The sequence below is a fragment of the Harpia harpyja genome, chromosome 14 (assembly GCF_026419915.1).
Source record: "Harpia harpyja isolate bHarHar1 chromosome 14, bHarHar1 primary haplotype, whole genome shotgun sequence".
NCBI classification, from domain to species: Eukaryota; Metazoa; Chordata; class Aves; order Accipitriformes; family Accipitridae; genus Harpia; species Harpia harpyja.
In genome coordinates, this window is record NC_068953.1 from 16,012,261 (window position 1) to 16,033,871 (window position 21,611).

The 21,611-nt window shown below is 42.6% G+C and overlaps 1 protein-coding gene and 1 long non-coding RNA gene across 8 annotated transcripts in view; one reads left to right on the forward strand and one right to left on the reverse strand.

Annotated features, from left to right (window-relative positions):
* Positions 1-7,494: 7,494 nt before the first annotated feature.
* On the reverse strand, positions 7,495-12,768 carry LOC128151506 (uncharacterized). Its single transcript, XR_008238393.1, has 2 exons — positions 12,554-12,768; positions 7,495-11,648 (listed from the first exon to the last, which is right to left on the reverse strand). It is a non-coding gene; the product is annotated as an uncharacterized LOC128151506 (long non-coding RNA).
* CTDSPL2 (CTD small phosphatase like 2) overlaps positions 11,652-21,611 on the forward strand; it is a 49,096-nt gene continuing 39,136 nt past the window's right edge. For 5 of the 7 annotated variants that reach the window (XM_052809020.1, XM_052809017.1, XM_052809018.1 and 2 more), the window contains exon 1: positions 12,911-13,068. The gene's annotated coding sequence lies outside the window, so the exon portion shown is untranslated. Of the gene's footprint in view, positions 11,818-12,910; positions 13,069-21,215; positions 21,427-21,611 lie in introns of those variants that run through there. The other 2 variants (XM_052809019.1, XM_052809021.1) reach the window with 2 other exon arrangements.

The window sequence follows — 21,611 nt, forward strand, 5'->3', positions numbered from 1 at the left end:
TGTGAGGCTTCTGGCTTTTTTTCTTTTGACTTTTTAAAATTGGATTAACTTCGGGCTTTGCAGAAGTCTAGGCATTTTGACCTATCAGCAGTGGTTACAGCTGCTTCCTACAGGCCAGCTCTGGGGGCAGTGGTGGAGATGAGGAACTTGCTACATGCCTTGCAGCTTGTTTTTGTCACATGCAGGGCAGTACCAGCATGTGCGCCCTGTATTGCGAAGGCAAAAGTCTGCTTCAACTCTAGTACCTGTGCACTTGGTGGGAACGCGCATAACAACACAGGCAACAAATTTTGAGCTGCTTTTACAGGTATGTAAGAATAACTTGGCAGGTAGAAAGCCTTCCTTAAGTCTGTCACCATGTAACCTCTGGTGCTGTAAAAAAGCTGCTGTGGCCAGTCCTGTCTGTGGTGTGCGTGCTAGACCTGCTGCTTCCACCCCTTGGAGCCTGTGAGACTTTGGGTCAGACAAGTTACTGAGAAGGTGCCCGAGGTGAAATTTCTGACAAATGAGCTGCCCTTTGATAAATGCCTACATATATGCTCCTGCACAGATGTCAGCAACTTTCTGTTGTTATGAAACAAATTAACCTGGTTTACAGTGAGGAATATATACTTGGGGCAGGTGCTGATGTTCACACCCAGCTCAGTTTTCAACAGATCTTGTGACTGTACCGACAGCCTGGTGTTACCTTTCTTTCCCAGTAATGTGTTGGGGAGATACAGAATCAAATTTTATTTTAGCTTCTTGTCTTCTAGCATATTAAACCATTTCATGTTATTTCTTTGAATCTGTACAAGTGTGGTGCTTTTGAAAACAACAGACTGAAACCACCCCTTGTAGATCAAAAGCAGAATGCTCTGTTAGCACTCGGGGACCATTCTTAATGTGTTGACCATCTTGAGTGAGATGGTAGAGGATGTGAGGGATTCCTTACCGTGTTTGTTCATTCTGATTTGCCCTGTACATGGGTTACTTCTGTATATGATACAGAATGACATCATCCAGCATTTCTAGACAAAATCATTAGATAACTGATGTTGGGAAATAAGTGAATTTTATAATCATAGTCTTGCTATAACTATTATATGCATAATCAATTTCTTACTATGTGTAACTTCTCTTGTTGTTTTCTTGTATGCCACAGGCTGTCTCTTACTTTGTATTTAGAATAGTCCCACACTAAGTTTCTTTTGGTCTAATGATAGTAAAAATTAAAACATTCTTCCTAGATTTCAGCACCTTGCTAAACCCTCATCCTTTAACTGCCACATTGGTTACCTCACTTCTGCCATGAACTGGCCTGGAAGGGACTACAGAAAGCTCCCAATACACCCCTGCCTTGCTGTTGTCTGCATGTGGTTTCAGCAAGGCTTAGGTAGTTCAGATGGCACCAGCTGCACCTCCGCAGCAAAGGGCTTGGTGTGTGACACTGCAGTGACTGAAAAGTAACAAAGTACTCTGCATCTCCCTTTCCCAGGAAACATCCCTAAGTCTGCACCCACCTTACAGGTTAAAATTGGTTAGGCGAGAGGAGAAAAATTAATGGGCTTTGTACTGTTTGAAGATGGTAAAATGGCAAGATACCAGCCCAGATGGACACTTGGTGTCAACCAGTACACTTCTTGTGTTTTTCTGTTCTATTCCTTGAGAAACTGACAGTCAGAGTTTTACAGCTTCTGTCATCATCATCCAAGGAAGAGTTATGAAGGAGACACAAGTGTCTGTCTTGGAAGAAAATTTCATCGCTGGTTTGGTTGTGTCTCCTTGGCAGAAGGAGCAGCGCTGCTGCTGGTGCACCCACAGCACTCAGCGAAGTTTTGACAACAGGCAAATGCTACTAGTTCCCTTTTGAAAAGCACTGGGAGAGTCAGACAGCAAACTGTATGCATGAACTGTAGGCTTGTTTTGCCTCTGTGTTTTGGGAAAGTATTTGGCTTAAGTACAGCCCATATAGAAACACAGTTTGATCTTAGTGGGTATCCTTTTAAGGAATCTAATTTAGGTCACTAAGCACTTTACCCTTCATTATTTAGTGACCCAATGTTTAAAGAATTTTATTTCTAAGGGGAATTGTTCTGTCAAACAAATTCCACTTCAGTTAAAATAAAAAAAAAAAAAGTCTGTGTTCTTTTGGGAAACTGCCAATGTTTTGAAAGCAATGTTCCTTGCTTTTTTGTTTTGTTTTGTTTGTAGGTGGCTTTGTTACAGCTGTTTTCTGAGCTCTCTCCCCTCTCATGCACACATGGCTCCCAGTGCTTTGTCCACTCCCCTGGTCAGTCCCTTTCTCTCCTTCAGGCCTGCAGTTCTGCCTCACTGCCCTCCTCCTCCTCACACAATGCCAGCAGTCTCTTCTGGACTGTGTTCACACCGGGTTCTTCCCTCACAGCCCTGGTGTGCAGCAGGACGCTGCAACATCTAACCACTGCTTGAGCTGAAAAATAAATGTCTGAATAATCAAGCTGAAGATGCAAGACAACAAGTAGAGGCATCTTCATTTTTCAGGAATTCCTGGAGCCCCCTGTCCTCCACTTCAAGTGAGATGTGTTCTGTGTCCAATATCCTGGGAAGCAACAAGTCTCATGAGTTTAATCCTATTTTTTAATGCTGTAGCAACGCTGAACTGAGGTAACGACTTTGGCTGTAAGTGGGCTATTCCTAAAGCAAATGTCCCCAAAGGCAAACAAAATAGCCCCCCAAAATGGGGTTGGCTTCATTTTTACATGCTGCTAAAGATTACAAACTCACAAATTAGCAGTTCTGTGTTTCAGGAGCCACTTTGTATTTTTTTTAAAAAGTGTAGTTTGCCAACTAGCTGAAATCTGTAGTTCTCGTCCAATACATATTTCACCTCTTTTGAGGAAGGTGGAGGCCTAAAGAAGTGATAAAACCATGACTGCCTTCAAGTACATAGAAGAGCATGTGCTGAACAAAATGCAATAAATGCATGTTTGCCTAATAAAGGTCTATCAAACACTAGCTCACTTTTCAAAAACATTAATCTAAAATATTAATCACCAATCTGTTGTTTTGCATGACTATACCTAATATATTCAAAAGACAGGTTCTGTTCAGCACCACTGTTGGTGTTTATGACTAAAAATGAGAATGACTAACCTATCTTGATTTTGTTTTTTAAAACGTAATTTTGAAATCCCTATGCCATTTCTGCTGAGCCAATACCTGTTTCCATGGAAATAGCAGCATACAAAACGTTGACATATTTCAGAGAGCGCAAGCTACTTACTTAAACATCTGCTTCCCTGAAACCACCAGCTAGACTTCAAAATAAAACTGGCTCTCACATTTAGTGGAACTGGTTTACAAGAAAAAATCAAACAAAGCATCTTTATATAACAGCCCAGCCCAGATCTTTTAAAACAATATATCAGATAGCTAAAGCAGCAGCAGCTCATTGAATTCATGTTTTAAGGCTCATGTTATAAATAACTCTTAATCTACATGGCAATGCATTTAAGGAGTCTCTTGAAAAAAGTAGCTAATAGGACCAACAAACCTTTTTGTATATTTTCATCCAATTTTCATATATGCTTTGAAGTGCTTCACGTTGCCTTACAATTCTGCATTGCTGAGTGCCCAGCGCTGTCAGTGAGCAGGTAATTCCTAAGTGTGATAAAGATGAGCACCTACTTCTCACCAAAGCCTAACTTCCAGCCATGGAGAAAGCCAGTACTGAAGACAGAATTCAGACTAGATTTACTTATCAGCAATCACTTTAGCCCGCCAGACACATTGCCCTTCTAGAAGCCATGTTAGCTGAATTTTAATACAACTCTAAATTGGAAGGAAAAAAAAAAAAAGGCATCAGCTGATAAAAGGGGTAGTAGAGCATACTTTATTTTGACTGCACCAGAAAACAAAATTATTTCAGTTATTCCATTTTTTTCTAGAATGATTTCTGATTAGTTCATTCTTTTCCCTAAGCTTACTTTTTAAGTCTATAAAGAGTAACAGCTCCACCCTCACATAACCCTGCAAACATGCACCAAACTGGGTTAAATATAATTATTTGAAGATGGGCTTCCTACTGACTTGAGATTAAAGGGAAACAGAGAAAGCACTATTCAAAAGCAACATGAAAAATCTATTTACTCTCTTCTGTTTTTCCCCAATCTACATCTGAGCAACCTGCATGAACTTGTGAGGCACTGGTGGCCAACAGCTTCGTTCTTTCTTAGAGACATCATATATTTTGAAAAGTAAAAAACATTTAATTTTTACAAGGTTGAAGAAAACAGGACATTTGGATTAAAAAGGACCTTTGCCAATAAACCTTGATTTTTCCCTCTGCCTCCAATTCTTTACCCCCCCCCTTAAATTAGCTTTTCCCCTGCCAGAGGACAGCATGGCTAAAGCACACCAAACTCGGCCCTTGACCTAAGCCAGAACTCCCAGCAGCATAATTAACTGTTCCCTCTTTGTTGTGCTCATCCAATGCAAGTGTCTTCAACCAAGACAGAAACCTTAGGGATAAAAATTAAAATAGCTTTTAAAAAAGTAAAGCTTGGAAATCTTATCTGGCTAAACGTACAGAAACTGGTGTTTTATGAAAACATTAAACAGCATATGATACAACATTTTTGATCCCATTTCAGTGTTAAGAACCACGATTGTTGATGTTAATTATTATAACAGAAAAGTCATATACTTCTTGCTTTGTAAGCTATGCATTCTTACCTCTTTCTGGCATGTTGTCTAGATATGTAGCTTTGTATGCAAGGGTAAGAGAGGGATTATTCCCAAGCATGCAGAATTTCATCTGCTAATAATCTTCACAGAAAAACTTAGGAAATTGGACAAGAGAGAACAAATTATCTTGGGCTGTGTCTAACAGACATTTTTTCAAATGTGAAAATCACAGCTCTAAATGGGAGTGTATAAGTACACAGGAAGGACGCTCACATCAAGATTCTCACTTTTTTGAGTATCTAAAAAACCTATTTTTAAAACGTAAGGAACATCCTAACATGATACATTTTCCTTTTGTATTTGTACTCTTCTAAGTGACTGCCACGACATCATCTGAATCACTGTCAGGGCTAGCAGTGACTACACACATAGTCTGAATTATCCACATCATTTTGCAATACATCATCATATTGCAAAAGTTTTATTAAGGGGTAACCCAAAGACTTTATTCTCTGTTTCATTCCTTACACTTAGTTTTTCAATCTACTAATCAAAATCATACTGAAAGATATAATAAAATGGAAACCTAGTTATTTGGAGAACAGAAGACAGACACACAAGCAGTAACTCTTAGCAGCACTAAGCTGATTTCAGGTAGAAAGGCTTTGATTCATACTACTCAACTTTAGGCACTTAGGAAGGATAATTTGTGAAATGTCCAATTGTTCTGGGTTTGTTATTGTGGTTTATGGGAAGGAACAGGCTCCTCCAAATGGAGATTCAACTCTCCCTCCTCTTTTTCATGGAATACAGGAGTGAGGGGCTCCCGATTTAGCCATCTAGGCTAACTGCCTGAAGCAAGGCAGGATGAATCTGGCAACGTGAAGGATTGAACCCGTTCGGATCTTGCTTTAGTAAGATCATTTTGTTGGGCCCAATTTACAATATCCTTAGTAAGGGCATCCAGCAAACCAATTTCCATCAAAGAAATGCATACATCCTTCAAAAAGGGGGGCACAAGAACTATTTCTGTTCTGAAAGCATGCACGTCTTTGGAAGTTTTCCATGTAATTCGACACTCTTCTACTTCCCTCTTGTGCCATTTCAAAAGCCAAGTACAGTAACTACCACTGTGACTGCCAGGTCCCTGTAAGCAGCATAAGCACCTACTGCATCTCCATGCTGTCTGAAGTTGGTCTGATGTCAACCAAGAAGTTTTAGGGTGGGTGAAACCTGTGTTCAGAAATGCTGGTGATAATTCCATTACCTGTCTCCAAAACTTACTAGAACTGAAAAGCTGTGTGGGTTAAATAAAGTAAATGACTGTTACAGGTAGTACTTGGTGTAAAAGTATGAGGACAGCTGGCCAAACAGCAGACATGTGGATGTCTTCCTTCTTTAGGGACAAGAGGCAAACCCCAGATTTTGGCACTCAGTAGAATAATGGGGTAATTAAAAATGTAATACAGACTGTGGCAGCAGGGTTATTGCATGAATTGCCTTGAATGTATTGTGAATTATCTGCATCCATTTAAACACGGTGATCTCTACTAATTTGTTAATTAAAGAATAAACACTTTACAGCTTCAAAGCACAGTACAGATATAAACTAATCAACATGTAACAACTGTGTGAGGAAGTTTAGGAAAATACTGTATTCCTCAGATACCGACAGCTGATACCATATCAAAGGCCAAGAAAATTCTTCCAATTGTCCCATTTCCTAAAGATTCCAAATGCAAAATTACAAGAGAACAAACCACCTATACACTTTGCATAAATAACCAAACTTTTAAAACCCCAATTATAAAAGGCTGTAGTTTAAAAGCATTCACAAGTCCATGTAAATGAATGCCGTGATGCCAAAAATATTTTGCCCAAGGTTAAACTGAGAAAATACATATTCCTAAGTCATTTTTGATCAGCAAGTGATTGCAGTACTTTGTTTTTATGCCCAGCCCCAAAGAGAAATCCAACTTGAAGAGACATTAGCATACAAATGGGATATGAACTTTCAAAGCTTATGCAACTGTTACTCCATTACAGACAGCTCAAATCAATTAGGTTGTTAAAAATGAGAGAATAAATCTTTGTTTCAGTTTAAAATACGAGTACTCCCTTATACCTCAGAGACATACGTGACATTTGAAGCTGGTAAAAATTTAGCTTGTTGAGGAGGGGAAAAACAACCCCAACCAGAATTCACTTAATGTTCTCTGTGGCACTGTTATTCTCCTCTGTCCCCTCCTCCTTGCTTCAATGTTCCTTTCTCTCTCTCTCCCCCCAAAAAAGTGATGGAGAGGAGACAACTAAATTTTCCCAAGATGATTTGATTCAGTCTTCAAACCTAGTAAGTGTGAAATTAGAGGGGTGTTTATCCTGCTTAGTGGGAAAAACCTCAGCATAGCCATGACTACTTAAATTCCAAGTACCTCTGTAACGAACACAAGGAAAACAATTAACAGTAAGCAGAAGACTTTGCTGCCAAGACTGAAGGATGATTTCAGCAAGTATGAGAAATGCAGGCACCTGCAATGAACAGTCAAAGAAATAACTCAATTTATTCTAGTTAGTCCCAACTGTCCACTTTTGTAGGTTTTCAGTTAACAGGCTTTGCCAAAGCTTTCTCAAAAAGTTACATGGATCCCACAAAAGCCTATTTTAGTTTAAACATTAGGAAAACCAAACAAACTGATGGGTAGTATCTCACCAAAAAGTAAAAAACGGCCCTATATGAAACAAACTAAAAATAACCACATTTTTCAGAGCCTTAATAGCTGCAAAGAACATTCTGCTTAAAATACTTTCAAGACTAAAGCAACAAGATGAAAACAGATACTAAACAACTAATGGTGTATATATTTTATTAAATGTCATCATTTTACATTTTCATATAGACAAAATCATAAACAGTGAAAAATCCAAAGCCTGCAGAACAAAAGATCTCTTGTAAGCAAGTATTTTGCAATAGAACATTAAATGTTTTCGGTGAATCACAGCATGATTTGCCTAGAAAATACACAAGGTTGACTAGACTTTACACATGTCATCATGAACTTCTGCTTCAGTTTAACATTAACACATGCAGTAGACCCTCTGCATAAACAATTTTTGAAAACTCAGTTATAAAATGCTACATTAAATCTCCCCACACCCCCAATTCAATATAGGACCTGCCAGAGGCCAAACCAATACTAAGAGAGGAAGAGGAGCCAGGTCTTCATCTGTCGCTTTACAGTACATCCACTAACTAAGCACTTTTCTGCACACATAACGATTTACTGCTCACTTCAAACTCTCGTGGATTTGCCTGAACAAATACCATGTGTGGTAGGTACCAGTGGTACGCGGAGAACTCGCCCACTCTACAAGTTCACTCCTTCCCGAGTATCTTACAGCAACTAAAGAATTTACATACTTGCACATACCCCAACAAAGCATAAAAAAACTATTTCTTCAATTTCCATATGCCACAAGAAAAGCCCAAATTTTAGTAGAACTCATGCCATTTTATTACTCTAAAACTGTGTTTTCCAGGTAGCTACAATAAAATTGTTAGTACAAGCAGTCCATTATTAAGCTTGCTCAAAAAATGGTGTGCATTATCAACATTGGTTGCACATCCTCAAAACAGTGAGTCAACAAAACTGAGTAACGGCTGTCACAATGTTCTCACATGTTCCCAAGGCAAAGAAATGTATGTAATGGAGCGTACAAAAGGTTTTCTTCTATATAAATATATTTAATACCACTATTGTGTTTGCATATTGGAGAAAAGCTGGATCGAAAAACGCTGCTTTACTTGAAGCAAGGTTTTTGAGGTCCCGAGTTCTCAGCAGAATCCATTTCACTGTTCAACACCAGCCTCTGAAGAAATTCTGTATCTGACAACTTTCTACTTTATCCATACCATGGAGAAGTTCAGCATGCCATAAGTCTAGCTGACAATTGCAATCCTTATTCCAGGATATATATGGGACTTTAGTAACCTGGGACCCAAGTATGTAACTTCAAGTTAAAGTTTAAGTAACCCGGGACCCTTCTTTGAGGAGAAAGACCAGAATATTTACTAGGATCAAAAATCTTGCTGCAATAAACAAGAAAATGTGAGATTGGCTGCTTTATATCACTGTGGAGAAACAGCACAGTGTTCTGCACTAGCTAGAGCTTTCCAGCAGACTCCAGGACTAAGGAGACTGTACTTCTCTAGTACAGCACTGGTTTAAGTAAAATAGAAAAACAAAACCAAAAACAATTGGGGTATATATACCTTTTTACGAGAACGCAGTGGAATTTTCAAGCCAGCCAGAAACAGAGTAACGATATTTATGCAAGAACTTCATGCCAATATAGAAACCATAATACTCTTAATTCCTCAACCTGTATCAAACTCTCCCCATGTAGCCACAATGGGATTGCTAGTATGGATACTCCATGGTTTAACTTCCTAAAACTGGACTTGACCACTTGTGGATGTGTATTTCTATCCCCAGAGGATTGTTTCATGACAATCTTCAATGACGCACTGTGCTAGATCAAACATACATAAAGGTTCATCGAAATTTGTGCTTGCCTTTGTTTCTGGAGGGGGATACAGTACCATATGAATTCTGATTCCTGTCAGCTGAAGTGTCAGCAGCGAGAACAGCAAGTCTATAGCTGTTCCTGGACAGACAGATTGGATCACAGACGTCTAGGCATGAAGGAGCAAGCATAGCTGCGTAGCTGCTTCTCATTTAAATGAAGTGCATGGTTCTATTTACCTATTAAACAAAATTTATTCCCTTCAGACAAGCAAAAGAAACAACAAATACTGGATATAGGTAATTTTAAAAATATAAACCCAAACAAGAGTTGTTTTGTTTATACAACAACTATCTCTCAGTCATGTCACAGTTGTTTTCACTTAGGCAAAATAAACTAGATTGAACTGCTGTGCTCAGAGTACCAAGTAGTATCTGCAAGGGGGATGCTGTAGTAGAGAGAACCTAAAGGAAGACATGCCCTCCTGCCCCAGTTATCCAGGGAATCAAACCCTTTCCCCCTGAAAAAGCAAAGCCCACAAGGCAAGATTTAGGATTTTAGCTTATGAAACAGAATTCTGAGGGATGACCTGATCCCTGCACGTGGGTCCCAACACATGGAAGAGGAACTCCAGCAGTGCGTGACATTTGAATCTTGCTGAGAAGCGCTAGATGCAATAGCTGGAAGTTAAACTCAAACCTGAAACGAAATACAGCCCCTAACCGCAGATATTTGAAACAGCTTATCAAGGGAAACTGGTGGACTCACCAATACTTAATCTCTACAACAAACAGGGAAGTCACTCCAAAGCATGTCATTTTAAATGAGCATATAAACACAAAGCTAATGGATCAGCAAGACTTCAAAAGAGTTGAGAAGAAATCATAAAATAAAAAGAATGGCCTTTCAGATGAACATTCAGAGTATACCATTTCAAGAACGTGCAACATTCTGGCAACTCTACATTTTTTTTTCCATCAGTTTCTCTGTAAAGTGAAGAAAACATGCACCTAGAGTATCTCAGTCTGACAGAGTGCCTGAAATCCACTGTCAGGGGAAAAACCCACTGCTGCCAATAAACTAGCCTCTTCTTTGAACCGAATACACATTCAAAGCTTCTAATGCTTCATGTGTATGCAGGCAGACAAGGCATTATTCAGCGTTTTTCCATTTCACACACACGTAGAACTGATGCTCTTTTCATGGCATACATTATAATGTGGGGAACAGGTTACAGCAGTGGACCTTTGAACTTTTGCCTTCACAGCAACGTCAAATTAACAGTATGATTTTACATACTCCCACCTGACATGTGGCAAAGCTCGCAATCCTGCTGGTCCAATACCCTCTCCCTGACACAGCTCAGAACCAGGTAACCCGAGGAGAGCACAAGACCACTGTGGAAGACATATTTTAATATTCTGTAATGCAGAAAAGTACAGTTCTTATTCCCATAAAGATTAGTTTGAACCCTGAGTCATATGCTTTAATCTCTTTTCTAGATGTTTTTTTGGCTTTTGTTATAAATGCACTAGGCCATTTTGGTATTCGTACAAATATCTGCTTGCTTTGAATCTTGCTGAATGACTTCCTCCAGCAGCTAGTTTCATTCTAATTACATGGTTTGAAAAAGTATTTCCACCTACTATTTTTCAAAACTCCTACTTTCTAAGTACCAGTGAATGTCCTTTTGGGCTTGTACTATGAGACATCACAAAGCTATCTTGCCATACTAGTTCCTCTTAATGGACTGACAAACAGTCTTAATTAAGTTTTAACATGTCCAAGCCAACCTTTTTCACAGCTGATCATACAAAAAAAATGCAAGTTCTATGGTTAATGAGTGTGTTTAGAAATACTTTAATGCTTTAAAGGAATAAGACTACCTGTTCTGAATGAGGACTGCACTGTTTCCACTGCCTTTTTGTTACCTATTTTCTTAAGAAACTATGGCAAAATTAGCTTTATAATGTCTTCTGCTAAAGAACACCAGAGTCCTGTGACAGATTTCTAAAACAAATCTTGGCTTCACAGCAGCAGATGTAGTTCAGTTTAACAAGCCAATAAATATTTTAAGTGACTAGAGAGCTGGGACTTTTATAATATGATCCAGGTTTAAAAGCTAAGAAGGGAGTCAACAGGTACCAGAAAAAGAAAACACACAATACCTGTGTGGGTTTCTGCCTACTGCTAAATTAGAACATTCCATTTTGAGCAATACCTTGAGAAGTTATCCTAGTGTCATAACACATGTTAACCTAAGAAGTGATGATTTCTGTTTAAAAAGCTCGGTGGATAAAAGTGATCACCAGCAGAAATAAAAATTAGATATACAAGTTCAGCAGAATTCAAATTACAAATCTAACCTCGCTACATCCTCTTGTACTTTACTGCATGAGATGGTCAAGCTGCTTCATTAAGTCATTCAAACACGAACGCATGCAGCATCCTCAACATTTCACACCGAAAAAGGCTGCCTTAAAAAAAAAACAAAAAAAAACAAAGGAGAAAGTGAAAATAAAGCTTCACACTAGACTCCACAGGCGTCTTAAACCAGCAACTCAAACCACAAAACTAGCACTGCCCTACGCTTTGCAAAAGAAGGTAAAGCTATATGCAGAAGCCGAGCAATCCACAACACGGCAGGTGAGGCGAGAGGGCAGAATCGGGCACACCGCCACGCCGCTTCCCCCGCGGGCGGGGAGCCGGCAGCCTCCTCTAACCGGCCGGACTGACCAGCCGAGGGGAACGTTTTCAGCCTGCCAGAAGGGAAGCCAGGCCACCCGGGCACAGGGGAGGGGGCGGCCGGAGCGGCGACCGACCGGCGGCGAGGACCGGCGGCGGCCGAAGCACCCCCGGGGCGCGGCAGCTCCGCCTGTTCGGCTGCCGCCCCTCCGAACCGCAGCGCCGGCCGCGGCCAACCCTCCCCGGGGAGCGCAGGAAAACGCTACTCCCGTCCGCAACCGCACCGCTTCTCCGCCGGGAAACACTCCTTGCCGGCCGCGACGGCCGAGGTCTTCGCCGGCGCGCCCGCCTCCTCCTCCGGGGACGAGGTGGGGGTGGGGGGATGCGGAGAACCGAGCCACCCCCTCACCCCCCCCCCCCCCGCCCTGAGGTTCGCTACCGGCCGGTCCCGGGACTCCCCACCCCGCCGGGCCCCGGGAAGGCCGCCGGGCCCGGCCCCGGAGCGAGCGCTCCTGCAGCCACGCACTCCTCCATCAGAGCCGCCAACGGCGGGTTCCCCCCTCCCCTCTGGGCGCGGCGGGACCTCGGCCACCCCCCTCCCCCCTTCCCCCCCCAGCGCTCGGCGGGACCCCGCACCGCTCGCGCGCGCCCCCCGCCCTTCTCCTCATAGCTCGCCCCTCGCCTCGCCTGGCCTCACCTCAGGGCGGCCCGGCTCGGCTCCAACAGAGCGAGGCGGCCGCTGCCTCCTCCGCGTGAGGCACCCTCGGCCCCGGCGCCTGAGGCGCAGCCTCCCGCCCTTGGCGGCGGCTGCCGGCCCGGGGAAGAGGCGGCCGGGCCCTCTCCCTGCACCCCCGCTGCGCGGCGGCCTTTCGCTCTCCGCTCGCCCGCCGGGCCCGCCGCCTCGGGGCGCCGCTCCCCGCGCCAGGCCCCGGCTTCCCTCCTTCCCGGCCTGCCCCGGCGCCGCCGTCCCCAGGCCCCCCTCCCCCGGCCGGGCTGCGCCTGCGCGGCGGCCCCTCTCCCCATCCGGGTCCCTCCGTGCGGTGTAGCAGGTCGGTAGGCGGGAAATGGCGACTGGCTGCTGAGCGGCTGCGGAGCGCGGAGCCCCGGCGGCGGTGTAAACACAGCGGCGCCCGCCCGGCCCGGCCCGGCCCGGCCGGCCGCCGGGGGACCCGGACACCGGGGGCCCGCCTCCCCGGCACCCCGTACCCGCAGGTAACTGACACGGCGGCTCAGCCAGCGCGGGGTCCCAGCCCGGGATCAGGTGGGAAGGCAGGGGGTGGCCGCTCCGGAGTGACCGGCGGGAGCCTCCCCTCAGGGCCTGCCCCGCGGCGGGCCCCTGCGCCCCGCGTCCCCGCCCGCCGGGCTGCGCGCCCCGCTGCGTGCGGAGACACCCCGTCCCTCCCCGCTCACCTCCCCTCGCCGGCCGCGGAGGCCAGCCAGCCCCGGCCGCGCCGGAGCGGGGGCGCAGCCCTCCCGGGCCAGCCCCCTGCCCCCGGAGAAGCGGGCGGCGGGGCTGTCACCCCCCGCACTGACACCCCCCCGTCCTCCGCCTCCCCCTCTAGGCCGAGGCCTGTGGTGAGTCTCCTCCGCCCGGGCGCCCCCCGTCCCGTCCCGTCCTGTCCCGTCCCGCGCCCCGGGCGGCGGTGGGCGCCGCGGGGGCTGCGCTGTGTGCGCCGGGGGGGGGGGGGGGTGGTGCGGCGGCGGCGGGCAGCGGGGGCGCGTCCCGGGCCGGGCCGGCTCAGGGGGCGTAGCTCTGCGGGCTGCATCCCGGCCCCTGTAACACACGGGCGGGCCATGCCCGGCGCTGGTTCCCGCGGGGCGAGAGCGCAGGACGCGCCTGTTGCTGGCTGTTGTTGTCGCCGCGCTGGGGCGGCAGCGCTGGACGTGCCTGTCACCGGCTCCGGGGGGGTGAGGGGGGGGGGGTCGAAACGGCGGGGGTCTGCCGCCACGCTGCCTCCCCGGCGGATGCCGGGCACCGGCGCGACGCCGCAGGCTGCCCGGGCAGGGATCCCGGGCGGCGAAAGGCTGCTGCGAAGGATGTCAGCGCGGCTGGGTAGAGGGGAATAACACCAACTTTGTCTGCTGTCACTTGTGAGGGCGGGGGGGGGGGGAAGGAAGGCGGCCGCGATGTACCGGCCGGTAGCGCGCAGGACCACCGCCATCTAAACCCGTTATTGGCATTCCCCGTCAATACTGGGAACGCAGCATGAGATATTAGCATGCTGCATGCCACATTGATTATCTGCTCACTTCTGTGTTACTGAGGAGTACTGTACAAGCCTGTTGCTCAATTTTATGGTACTTAGGAGCACATGAGAGTGCAAGTCTTACTGTTTCTTTGTGACTGTTTTGGTGAGCTCTAGCCTAGATCTGCCTGGGATATTTCTTTCTCTGCGATGACGATTGTAGCACTTGTTCTGATCCCAAGTCTATTGTTTCTAGTAGGGGTTTTTCATAGTCTTCCAGTTGCTTATGGTGCACTTTTTTTAAAAGTAATTTTGAGACTGTAGTTATTGACTTTGCCTTTCTTGATAAGTTTCCACTGTTACAATACAGTAGTCCATGAAGAGGATCTCTAAGTACAACTATTAATTTGTTGCCTTGGGCAAGTCACAACCTCTTTTGCCATTTCTCCATCAGTAAAATGGGGATAATAATACCTCAGAGAGTTGTTACAAGAAGTAGTTAATGTTTGTAGAGGGCTTAAAAGACCTAAGTGTTATTAATTAAGCCCCATGACACATTAAGGTACGAGTTAGCGAACCAGGTTTACACATGGATGAACTGAGGCAGGAAGAGATTATGATTTAGCTAGAGTAACATATTGGATCTGTGACAATAGCAGAAAACAAGTTGTAACTACTTCATGCTGTAGGCACAAGCGAACAGTTCTATGTAACAGATATGATTCCAAGATTATTTGCCCCTCCCTCACCCCCTCCCCTTCCAATTCAAGCTTTCCTACTTTAGGAGGTTTTGCCTGTGTGACTTCCAGTTGGCTGGATAGCTCCAAGGACACTTGTGGCTTGCCCACTTAAAAGTGTTTCAGCAGTTTTCATAACAAGATATATGTTCTAGGATGCGAGCCAAATCCAGACTTAAATTCCATAAAACATTCTCCACTTTTCCTCTGAAAACATTGTGTAGAACTTAGTTAAGACTTGATCCCATTCCAGTCAGTGGAGTATACACTAAATCTGACGTTCCTGTTTCATCTGAGAAAGTTCTTTCATTAAAGAAAAAATTCTCTTGTCAGTCTGTCCCAGAGATTTAATAGTACAGTTAGATCATTTTTCTAAGGATATAAACATTCCACGTATGCTGGAGCTGTACATGCATTTTCATAATTTAAAGGTAATTTTCCATCTTCAGACTTCTACCACAAGTGTTGATAACTTCCTTCCACTGTGTTGATTCCCCAGCACACTGATGTGACATTATAGCAGGCTGAATAGCATTAAGCTGTTAAAAAAAAAAAGGCTACTGAATTCAAAAGGAAACTTAGTCTTCATCTTACAAAGTTTTTCCATACTGTATTGGCTTTTATTTTCTTTGATCACTTGTAATGCTGCTGAGGTTGACACCAACAAAAATAGTGTTTGCAGAAGACTTTAAGAATCCCATTTTCTCTTCTGACAGTTTTCTATGCAGATATTTCATTTCCATAGAAGAAACTTTTTCATAGGTGTAAGTGGAGTAGTAACTTGGAGTACTTGCACATTTTTGTAAGAACCAATACTGAAAGTCAAACTGAACTATTTTGGCAAGAGCTTGCAAGAAAAGCTTGAGCAGGGGGTTAGACAAGATGACCTCCAGAGTTCCCTTCCAACCTCAACCATTCTGTGAGTTTGTAAGAGCAGGATGTATCAAGTAGGACTGGAATTTGGCAGAAAGTTAAAATTAATGTGCATTTTTAGGCATACGTGTACTCTGACAGAAGTTTGATACTTCTTGCCCATTTGAAGGAATAACTGGAAGTTCTAGAACATCATCGTGATAATTTCAAGATCACAGCTGAAGCCAGTGTAATTGTATAACTCTAAAATTGCCTTTTCCAGTTTATGGGTTTGCAGCTTTTCCCTGTTCGAACCCTATACAAGTTCTTCCCTATCCATGTGTTTTCAGCCTGGTCTCCCTAGGGGAGCCAGTTCCTATGTATGAGTTTTTGGACTTTGATAATGTCAGCATAGGACTATTAGGATTATCCCAGATTTAAAGGCTGGTGTGTGTGTGTGTCCCCACTCCCCCTGTGACTGCATCCTTATTCCATACTTTCTCAGGAGCATTCCTCTCAGACAAGTGCCTTTCTGATTCATTACTGTGAGTAGATCAGATATGATGGTTCTTACTCTTATTAGCCCAGAAAGTAAAGGACTAAGTCTGAATGAAATTCTTTCATTTGCTGGCAGTTTACATTACCACTAAACTGTTGGCACCAATCTCCTGTAAATTTTAAGTGGAAGATTGTTTTTTCATCTATTGTATATGAAAAATTCATTTGATGTTTATACATCCCAGTTATGTCTTCAAAAAATACAAATATGCACCAGAAGTGCATAGTTGATTAATCAAATTCATAATGGATTACAATTTTTAGGGGGCAGACTATTTAAATTGAATCATGCTGCTCTGATCCTGTAAGGGAACAGTAAGCTCTTTACAAGCTTGTTTAAAAAGAGTAGCTATCTCAGGCAGGGATTTTGACAGTGTTAGGCCCTATAGAGTACTTTAAACATAGATTAATTTGCTGAAGTGCAGTGTTAGTTGCAGTGCAGTGTATCTCTTCTGATTGCTTGGAGGAGAAACTCACATACACCAAGATACTTGAAAGCCAGTATAACATGTTGTTTACATGTTGAGTTGCCTAGATGGCCATTATTTAGTATTTTAGAAAAATAAATATTTTACATTCACAGGTGAAGACATTTTCAATAGCACTTGAAAAATTAAGTGTGAAATCATCCACATCTAAAGCAATCAGTTTCAGAGGTTGGATAGTAGCTTCCCAGTTGGCAGTCTTAACTTTTTCTAAATAGATTACTTCCCAATCAGATCAGTTTCAGTAATTACTTTGATTAAGGTCCTCTTAACTACAGAAAATAAGAAGCTATTTCATCATACCTCGTGGTCCAAGGAAAATACTTGTCAGGACAGTCTGGTATAAGGAAAATAATGAGTTGAATATCAGCCTGAAGTGTATTTTCACCTTAGCCAACACTGTCAGATGTGTGATCTGGCATACATCCTTTGTTGCCTCAGTTTCCCTATCTGATGGGTTAGTATTTACGGTAATACTGAAATCTGTGGACAAGCCAAGGGGAAGGAAATGTGCAGCCGCTGGTGGACAGGATTAACTCAGCAGCCGCATTGATCTCCACTGTATTGTGACATAAAAAATACAGCTCCCTGTGGGGAAAGTTTTATGAGAGTCCAGCCCCATCAATCAGATTTCTATGCATCTAGCTAAAAATAACCCTAAAGCCAACATTTAGGAAGCCGCCTATCTGTTGCATTAGATCTAATGAGGATCCTCTGTCCATTAAGTGACATGGATGCCAGAGTTGCATGTAAAAGAGATGATGGAAATTGAAGTTATCCCTAACAGTCCCAACGCCTGTCTGACTTCAGAATTTCTTTTTGTTGGGTGAGGAATCTAGTTAGAAGGCATAAAACACTTCTAGTTTTGAATTAATAATATTTATTGTAGCAGTGTAACTTTAAGTATAACATTATCATGAAAATAAGTTTAACTAAAAGGAGCTGTTAACTCCACAGCATCTGGAAAATAAGCTATGTGTACTTACTTAAAGTAGCACAATACTAAAAAATATATCTTACTATTCATGGCCAATATACGAAATGTAAGTAGGAGGAAAAAAAAAATCTAAGACTTTAAAACATTTGGATTAGAATTTACCTATAAATAAATTACTTTATATATAAAAACATACGCAGTGGCAGCACAGCAGGATTATCATTATCAGCAGAGTAAGGCTAGGAAGGTGATACTGTAGGACATGTTAGCATCCTTGAAGCCTCATATGAAAGAAAAGGAACCTGTCCTTATTTAGGCTATGTTAGGAATAGCTAATTTAAGCTAATAAATTAACAGGAACTCAGATCAAATCAAAGCAGTTGTTCTAAGCAATTTAGGTTTAGCTGCACTGATTCAGTCTAAATCATAATTCAGTTTTCTTTAGGCCATTCTAAAACATGATTGCTTTGATTCACCCTATATTTTAGGAGGTGCTAATTAGAGGAAGGTAGGTAATTCAATCTAAGGATTAGACTATACCACAAGGACTTTACTGGCACAGCAATACCAGCCTAGTTAGTGGTAAAACCCCTACACAAAGGGGTTCCTTTTGCCAGCACAAGTTGCATTTGCACTTACTAGGAGGCTTGTTATCCTAGCTATATTTGACTAGGGAAAAATAGTATTTCCCCTTCCTTTCAAATTTCTAACAGGTAGTACTGTACTGGTAAAGCTTCTGGTTTAGACACAGCCTAACTTAGATTTCCTTAGTCTAGATAAAGCTTCAAGGGTATCTTCAGTATCTTCTGCTGAGTATACGTGGGCCGAAGGTGCTGGAGCAAAGAGTCTAATACAGGTATATTTATTTCTTACCCCCTGTGGTGGGATTTTGCTTCATCCATTGTAGTTTCCTCTAGGTTTTCTCTTCTATAGTTTACATCTTGTAGCTGGTGTTTCTGAAGTATTCACTATTTCAGGAAGGAGTGGGCTGACTTGAGGTAACAGCTAGGTTCTATAGTTTCCTTTGTCCTCAGTTCATTTTCCAATACCCTTTTCATATGAGATAACGTGACCCGAGTTGCTTCTCTTTTCTTCCTTTCCCAGGAACTTCTCTCATTTTACTATCCTAGGGGAGCTCATTTAGGTGCAGCAGGCTTCCTTTTATATGAAATAATGCCTTTGGGCTGTTGTGTGATGCCTGGTCACCTGATTCAAATCTATCACCTGGGAGGGAGATAAATCCTATAGGTGAGGGCTGAGCTCATTTTCTTTTGAAAATGTGGCTAACTGTGACACACTGTTTGTACTGCAGTCTTGTGTCTGTGGTGTGTATCTGTGTGCATGTCTGAGAAATAGTGAAAAACAACATCTGTCAGAAGTTAAAAAATAAAGAAGAGAAAGCTAGTTATTAGTAGTTATATGGGCAGCAGTTATGTTGTTTCTGTGTTTGCTAAAGAAAAGCATAGTATGAACTGAAGTTTTAAGGTTTGTTTCAGAGGGGGGGAAAAGTATATGGGAAATAAAGGAGGTAATTTATAGACAGCAGAAATACCTAGAAGAACATTAAAGGTACTTGTAGGCTTTGTGTACACTAGATTTATATATAGTGTATTTGATTGAATTACCTAGCTCAATATATTTGACACCTTAAATTCTTCTCAAGACCAAGCAGTTGTAATTAAATCAATTTAAATACGCTTAGAAAAGCTTATTTATTTTGCTTATTGAGACAGAACCAATGAATATTAAAGAAGAAAACAAGGAAGTTAGTGTAATCTTGATACTTTTAATTTATGTTCTTAAAAATACAGATTTGGAAGAAACTTTTGAAGACTTGAATGTAGCTAAAGCGATAAACAACTGTAATTACTGGATTTAGAGTTCCTTAATTTTGTGTTGCTTAGGGACTAGAAAGCTTACTAGCAATCTTAAGAGAGAGTCTTTGAGAGCTCAGTTGGAAAAATGGGCTGTATAGATACAGTTTCAGGTGAAGAGGTATCATGCTTAATTGTTATGCCTGATTACCCTGTTGGACTTATTTGAAGATAATTCTGTTTTGATAGGAGATTGGTGTATTATATACCTAGAACATGTTTGATAATGTTCAATCTCAGAGATTAATAGTTAATATAGAAATGTCCTGAGTCAATTAACATAATAGGGTTCCACACCATAAAATAGTTTAAGATTAGAAGATAAATATTTGTCATCAGTGGTCTATGCTTTCAAAATTAAAAAGCTATTTCAAGAAGATTGCTCTTTGCTCTTTCTCCTCTTCATGTATTTTCTGCTCCCTTTTGGTTTAGGTGCTGTAAGGTTAGAGGAGTATGTGTAGCTGTTAATGTGCCATTTACTTTGCTGCTGGGAATTTGAAAGGCTCTGTGCCTGCATTTGCAGATAGCTGATATTTTGTCAGAATTACTAAGGTAAAGGGTTTGGGGTTTTTTGTTTGTTTGTTTTTGTTTGATGGTTTAGTTTTATTTTTAAACTAAAGTAACTATGCTGATAAACCTACTACTGTTATATCAGCTTACTCAGAGTGTTGTCAGTCTTCATCTGTACTGTCAAATAGCGTGGTGCAATAGGAACAGACCTGTAGAATGAGTCTGTTGGTGTTGAGGACTTGATGTCCATGTCTTTGCATTTCTGGAGGTTTTAACTTTGGTCTGGTCCCATGTCCTTTAGTGTATCTTCCAGTTTAGTTTCAGTTAGAGGACTCCAGTTGGTATGCTCTGAGACTGCTTTGTTATGTGAACTGAAGCATTATAAATGGGATGATGAGAAGATTTGTTTCAAAAGCTCACACTAGATCCAAACTAAAAAACTGATGCAGATTTATGTGAAGCAATATCTTGCCATATGAGAGGGCAGAAGATGCCATGCCACTTTTAAAGTTTTTGTTTGTGTTAAGCTCCTTGTGAAAGGAGTGAGAAGCACGCAGCAGTTGATAGAAGGAGGGACAAATCTGATGTGAAAAGGCTGTAAAAGAGGGTTAAAAGTCTTCAGTCAACCATCACAGGATAGAAGCAAATCACATATAATCTGTACAGAGTTTTCTGAATGTCTGAACGGATGCTTTTTCACCTTGAGTTCCCTAGCTTACCTCTACTCTTTTTCTGTGGCTAGATGGACACTCCTCATCTGCTTCTGCACAAAGTCAGCTGAATTAACTTGGTTTGCAAGAGATGGTTGTTTAAACTAATCTGGGTGGACTCTCTCTGAACACAGAGGATAAACAGAGTTTAAAAAACTAAGTTCTGTTTTATAACATGTATGATACTGAAAGGATGAGGAGAGAATGATTCCCCCCCCCCCCCCCCAGTTTAATGTGCAGGTTTTTAAATATTACTCTCTAGGAGTTTTTATCCACTGTAGTGTTCAGGTAAAAAAGTTGTTAACCATTTACATGAATGGTGTGCTTAGCATTTTCTTCAAACTCTATTTCTGAGTTATTTGTCATGTTGTAAGTGTCATAAATGAGCATTCTTCTTAATGAGATAATCACAAGTGCAAGCTAAAATAATATAGTTACATGTTGTTTCTTGAACAGCAAAATTGGTAAGGTCTGTTTTCCCACAGACTTGTATTCTTTTGTGCCTTCCAGCCCTCTCGTCTCCTGTAATACCTCCAGACACTCTATCCACAGCATTTCAAGTATCCCCACCTCCAGTCAGAGTACCTCCTATTTGCTGTCCCTCCTGGTGCTTGAAGTGCCTACACTGGGCTTGCTTGCTTGCTGGCTGAGCTGGAAGCAGAACACATGGTTGTTCATTCACTGCCCTGTCTCTGCTGAGGAGCTGACCTTTTTTTCAGAGGTAGGCTAGGAAAGGAGACAAGGTGGAGAGTGTCTATGTGTAGCCAGAGTGGATGTGGGGTAAGGACTGGGCTATGACTGTTTATCACTTATTGGGGGATGCTAAAAGGGTCTGTCTTGCCTACTTGGCTTTTGGTATTCAGAAAACTCTTAGGAACTTAGTATGTTTGAAATTTCTCTCCCTCT